Below are 6,900 nucleotides of genomic sequence, written 5' to 3'. Positions count from 1 at the left end.
GGTGTGTCCAAACTTTTGACGGGTACTGTGCGTTGTAAAGTCTTTTGTCTTTTTTGTATTTGTGTTGGACCCCAGTAAGACTAGCCGTCACCGTTGGCGTAGGCTAATGGGAATCCTAATAAATCGAATCAAATCCAAGCTGGGAGAGAACGCAGAGACGGGTCACGTCATGCAGGTTCAGGTAGCCCAGGACAGTGACATATTCAAAAACATTGCAACTCCGACCTCGTGAGTGGTTCTAGAGAAACTGTGTTACGCCAGTGGTGTTGATCTCATCTCTACAGACATCATGGCTTTAAGCCGTTGGCGGAAAGCCTTTCCCAATAGCCCTGTGTGATACGAATGCTACCCTAGAAGCTCACTGAAAGGAACTATTGTACAGTTGTAGTCCTGATAAACATGGCACTAAGGTTTTTGAATAGCTATAAGAAACGGTATGCAGGAAACTAACATGTTAGATGTGTAGTGGGGAGCTTAGGGGCAAACATTAAGAAGTCATGGGGAGCTTAGGGGCAAACATTAAGAAGTCATGGGGAGCTTAGGGGCAAACATTAAGAAGTCATGGGGAGCTTAGGGGCAAACATTAAGAAGTCATGGGGAGCTTAGGGGCAAACATTAAGAAGTCATGGGGAGCTTAGGGGCAAACATTAAGAAGTCATGGGGAGCTTAGGGGCAAACATTAAGAAGTCATGGGGAGCTTAGGGGCAAACATTAAGAAGTCATGGGGAGCTTAGGGGCAAACATTAAGAAGTCATGGGGAGCTTAGGGGCAAACATTAAGAAGTCATGGGGAGCTTAGGGGCAAACATTAAGAAGTCATGGGGAGCTTAGGGGCAAACATTAAGAAGTCATGCTGCATCTGTTGTTTTTATCAGCAACTGTCCATGTGTGTCTGGCTATAGACGAGAAACACATAGAGCCGTTGTTAAATGATACTGGAAGCAACCACAGTTTACAGGCTGTAGAACATCCACCTCTAGGGCTCATGAATAAACTTTACTCTAACTTTTCCTCATCCGACCCAAGAGCACAATCCTCCCATTAGCCTCGAACATCAAATGATCCATAGCAGATGTAACGTTATGCTGCTGAATGTGTCCTCTTTCACACGATCAAAAGCACCATCCGTCCCTAAAGGGACGGATGGTGCTTTTGATCGTGTGAAAGAGGACACATTCAGCAGCATAAAACACACTAGAATAGTATTGTGTTTCAGTATGTTGCCCGTCATTCAACTCTAAAACAAACAGGTACAGTTATAAACATCGGTAGTTCTGTTGTTGTTTTGACAAACGGTGCCATTTTCCTGGGATGCCCTTTCTGGGGCTGCAAATCACATTGGCATTCTCAGACCCCTAATACAGCACCTTGACAGAGGCTAGTGATAGCACTGTGTCTGTCTCCAAGGACTACCAGCCAGTCATCCATCAGTACTGATGAATCATCCTCCTGCTGCTGCTGAGGTGAAGTCTGGTCAGTGGGCCACAGGATGTTCTGGCACTGTCAGCCTCACCACCCAGCCTCACACAGTGCTGCATTCCTAACCTAATGTCCAGGAAAATCTCAACTTGGCCCCAATTCAAAATGATAATGACCAAGAGCAGGAGAGCTAGATTCTGTACAGGCTCCATTTTGGGGATAGTTGATCAGAGCAGTGAGAGGTAAAATGAACAGTTGCCCATAAAGGCTTTGCGGTACAAAGGGCAAAATTAAGGAAATAACATGGCTTTTGCAGCAGAGGTTTTTATATGCAAGAAATGCATAGTCTACAGAAGGCTGTCGTTACACCAGCAGTTACAGACATAAAACCAGGAATGTTGTACAATGCAATACTTTTAGTTCCTTTTCTCGGGAAATGATATCATCTGAAAATGGTTCTTATATTGCTGCACCTTCACTACTCTCTCAGTTCTACATGCCTGGGAGTCTGTTTACATTGGTCTTTACTGTTTCCAATGACCTTCACTACTCTCTCAGTTCTATGCGCCTGGGAGTCTGTTTACATTGGTCTTTACTGTTTCCAATGACCTTCACTACTCTCTCAGTTCTACATGCCTGGGAGTCTGTTTACATTGGTCTTTACTGTTTCCAATGACCTTCACTACTCTCTCAGTTCTATGCGCCTGGGAGTCTGTTTACATTGGTCTTTACTGTTTCCAATGACCTTCACTACTCTCTCAGTTCTACGTGCCTGGGAGTCTGTTTACCTTGGTCTTTACTGTTTCCAATGACCTTCACTACTCTCTCAGTTCTACGTGCCTGGGAGTCTGTTTACCTTGGTCTTTACTGTTTCCAATGACTTTCACTACTCTCTCAGTTCTACGTGCCTGGGAGTCTGTTTACCTTGGTCTTTACTGTTTCCAATGACCTTCACTACTCTCTCAGTTCTATGTGCCTGGGAGTCTGTTTACCTTGGTCTTTACTGTTTCCAATGACCTTCACTACTCTCTCAGTTCTATGTGCCTGGGAGTCTGTTTACATAGGTCTTTACTGTTTCCAATGACCTTCACTACTCTCTCAGTTCTATGGGCCTGGGAGTCTGTTTACATAGGCCTTTACTGTTTCCAATGACCTTCACTACTCTCTCAGTTCTATGTGCCTGGGAGTCGGTTTACATAGGTCTTTACTGTTTCCAATGACCTTCACTACTCTCTCAGTCCTATGTGCCTGGGAGTCTGTTTACCTTGGTCTTTACTGTTTCCAATGACCTTCACTACTCTCTCAGTTCTATGTGCCTGGGAGTCTGTTTACCTTGGTCTTTACTGTTTCCAATGACCTTCACTACTCTCTCAGTTCTATGTGCCTGGGAGTCTGTTTACCTTGGTCTTTACTGTTTCCAATGACCTTCACTACTCTCTCAGTTCTATGTGCCTGGGAGTCGGTTTACCTTGATTTTTACTATGAGCTTCTCTCTATCCAGATGGCTATCAATGCCTCCCTCCAATTTGTCCTGCCTGCAGCATCTGTCCTCATCAGTTATTGGTACAGTGCGTTGTAACATTGTTGACTACTAGGTTGACTACTAGGTTGACTACTAGGTTGCAACTAGGTTGCTTGTGAATTTAACAACCCTGACTTCAAGATCACCGCCTGCGGACGGTGCGTCTCCGCCTGGGTAAGAAACACACTTAAATCAACCCCTATCCTCTGCGCCCTATCCGCCCCCTGTATATCTGAAGGCGTTGGGATAGGTATAAGCATTAGGGTAGACAATTAGGACACATCTTTCTGGAGGAAGTACCCGAGAGACGGGATTAGAGATCAACTTCCGGGTTGGAGCGAGCGGTCGCATCCGCACTTCGGTCCGCAGGTAGTATAACTTTTCATTACATTTCATTACATTTCATTATAGTACAACGGTTTGATTTGTCTAATCTTAGCAATTTCTTCTTAGCTAGCTACATAGCCGTCATTGTATCAAAGATAATCGCGTAATTATCGTATTTCGTCGTCCTAACGTAGTCTACACTGCTATCTGCCCAGCAGCTAGCCAGCTAGCAAACGTCCACCGTCTACCGAATAGCAGGACTGTAGAAATTATTACACTCAACTGAACGACTTGATTAGTGTAGTGTTAGCTAGCTACATAGTTGTCTTTGCTGTCTTCGTATCCAAGATAATTGTGTAGTTTAGAGTGTGTAGTTTTAGAGTGATTATCTTAATTTACCGAGGTTAGCTAGCCAGCTATTTGTCGTCCTTAACGTAGGAGACACTGCTAGCTAGCCAACGTCTACCGAATAGAACTTCCGCACTCAACAACCCGGTCGCATTCCGCTTCGCTCCACAGGTAGTATCACATTTTCATTTCATTTCATTACAGTACAACGGTTTGATTTGTTTGATCGTAGCTAGCTACATAGCTAGCTACATAGCCGTCTTTGTATCAAAGATAATTGTGTAGTCTAGAGCGATTTTCTAGGTTAGCTAGCCAGCTATTGTCGTTCTTTTAACGCAACGTAACGTAATCAACACTGCTAGCTAGCCAGCTAGCCCCCGAATAGCAGCACTGTAGCCACTGCCAGCTAGCCTACAAAGTCAACAACGCAGCCACTGCCTGCTAGCCTACTTCAGCAGTACTGTATCATTTTAATCATTTTAGTCAATAAGATTCTTGCTACGTAAGCTTAACTTTCTGAACATTCGAGACGTGTAGTCCACTTGTCATTCCAATCTCCTTTGCATTAGCGTAGCCTCTTCTGTAGCCTGTCAACTATGTGTCTGTCTATCCCTGTTCTCTCCTCTCTGCACAGACCATACAAACGCTCCACACCGCGTGGCCGCGGCCACCCTAATCTGGTGGTCCCAGCGCGCACGACCCACGTGGAGTTCCAGGTCTCCGGTAGCCTCTGGAACTGCCGATCTGCGGCCAACAAGGCAGAGTTCATCTCAGCCTATGCCTCCCTCCAGTCCCTCGACTTCTTGGCACTGACGGAAACATGGATCACCACAGATAACACTGCTACTCCTACTGCTCTCTCTTCGTCCACCCACGTGTTCTCGCACACCCCGAGCTTCTGGTCAGCGGAGTGGTGGCACCGGGATCCTCATCTCTCCCAAGTGGTCATTCTCTCTTTCTCCCCTTACCCATCTGTCTATCGCCTCCTTTGAATTCCATGCTGTCACAGTTACCAGCCCTTTCAAGCTTAACATCCTTATCATTTATCGCCCTCCAGGTTCCCTCGGAGAGTTCATCAATGAGCTTGATGCCTTGATAAGCTCCTTTCCTGAGGACGGCTCACCTCTCACAGTTCTGGGCGACTTTAACCTCCCCACGTCTACCTTTGACTCATTCCTCTCTGCCTCCTTCTTTCCACTCCTCTCCTCTTTTGACCTCACCCTCTCACCTTCCCCCCTACTCACAAGGCAGGCAATACGCTCGACCTCATCTTTACTAGATGCTGTTCTTCCACTAACCTCATTGCAACTCCCCTCCAAGTCTCCGACCACTACCTTGTATCCTTTTCCCTCTCGCTCTCATCCAACACTTCCCACACTGCCCCTACTCGGATGGTATCGCGCCGTCCCAACCTTCGCTCTCTCTGCCCCGCTACTCTCTCCTCTTCCATCCTATCATCTCTTCCCTCTGCTCAAACCTTCTCCATCCTATCTCCTGATTCTGCCTCCTCAACCCTCCTCTCCTCCCTTTCTGCATCCTTTGACTCTCTATGTCCCCTATCCTCCAGGCCGGCTCGGTCCTCCCCTCCCGCTCCGTGGCTCGACGACTCATTGCGAGCTCACAGAACAGGGCTCCGGGCAGCCGAGCGGAAATGGAGGAAAACTCGCCTCCCTGCGGACCTGGCATCCTTTCACTCCCTCCTCTCTACATTTTCCTCTTCTGTCTCTGCTGCTAAAGCCACTTTCTACCACTCTAAATTCCAAGCATCTGCCTCTAACCCTAGGAAGCTCTTTGCCACCTTCTCCTCCCTCCTGAATCCTCCTCCCCCTCCCCCTCCTCCCTCTCTGCAGATGACTTCGTCAACCATTTTGAAAAGAAGGTCGACGACATCCAATCCTCGTTTGCTAAGTCAAACGACACCGCTGGTTCTGCTCACACTGCCCTACCCTGTGCTCTGACCTCTTTCTCCCTCTCTCTCCAGATGAAATCTCGCGTCTTGTGACGGCCGGCCGCCCAACAACCTGCCCGCTTGACCCTATCCCCTCCTCTCTTCTCCAGACCATTTCCGGAGACCTTCTCCCTTACCTCACCTCGCTCATCAACTCATCCCTGACCGCTGGCTACGTCCCTTCCGTCTTCAAGAGAGCGAGAGTTGCACCCCTTCTGAAAAAACCTACACTCGATCCCTCCGATGTCAACAACTACAGACCAGTATCCCTTCTTTCTTTTCTCTCCAAAACTCTTGAACGTGCCGTCCTTGGCCAGCTCTCCCGCTATCTCTCTCAGAATGACCTTCTTGATCCAAATCAGTCAGGTTTCAAGACTAGTCATTCAACTGAGACTGCTCTTCTCTGTATCACGGAGGCGCTCCGCACTGCTAAAGCTAACTCTCTCTCCTCTGCTCTCATCCTTCTAGACCTATCGGCTGCCTTCGATACTGTGAACCATCAGATCCTCCTCTCCACCCTCTCCGAGTTGGGCATCTCCGGCGCGGCCCACGCTTGGATTGCGTCCTACCTGACAGGTCGCTCCTACCAGGTGGCGTGGCGAGAATCTGTCTCCTCACCACGTGCTCTCACCACTGGTGTCCCCAGGCTCTGTTCTAGGCCCTCTCCTATTCTCGCTATACACCAAGTCACTTGGCTCTGTCATAACCTCACATGGTCTCTCCTATCATTGCTATGCAGACGACACACAATTAATCTTCTCCTTTCCCCCTTCTGATGACCAGGTGGCGAATCGCATCTCTGCATGTCTGGCAGACATATCAGTGTGGATGACGGATCACCACCTCAAGCTGAACCTCGGCAAGACGGAGCTGCTCTTCCTCCCGGGGAAGGACTGCCCGTTCCATGATCTCGCCATCACGGTTGACAACTCCATTGTGTCCTCCTCCCAGAGCGCTAAGAACCTTGGCGTGATCCTGGACAACACCCTGTCGTTCTCAAATAACATCAAGGCGGTGGCCCGTTCCTGTAGGTTCATGCTCTACAACATCCGCAGAGTACGACCCTGCCTCACACAGGAAGCGGCGCAGGTCCTAATCCAGGCACTTGTCATCTCCCGTCTGGATTACTGCAACTCGCTGTTGGCTGGGCTCCCTGCCTGTGCCATTAAACCCCTACAACTCATCCAGAACGCCGCAGCCCGTCTGGTGTTCAACCTTCCCAAGTTCTCTCACGTCACCCCGCTCCTCCGCTCTCTCCACTGGCTTCCAGTTGAAGCTCGCATCCGCTACAAGACCATGGTGCTTGCCTACGGAGCTGTGAGGGGAACGGCACCTCA

The sequence above is a fragment of the Oncorhynchus nerka genome, linkage group LG10, assembly GCF_034236695.1.
Source record: "Oncorhynchus nerka isolate Pitt River linkage group LG10, Oner_Uvic_2.0, whole genome shotgun sequence".
Taxonomy (NCBI): Eukaryota; Metazoa; Chordata; class Actinopteri; order Salmoniformes; family Salmonidae; genus Oncorhynchus; species Oncorhynchus nerka.
Note: the sequence above shows the minus strand (reverse complement) of the source record.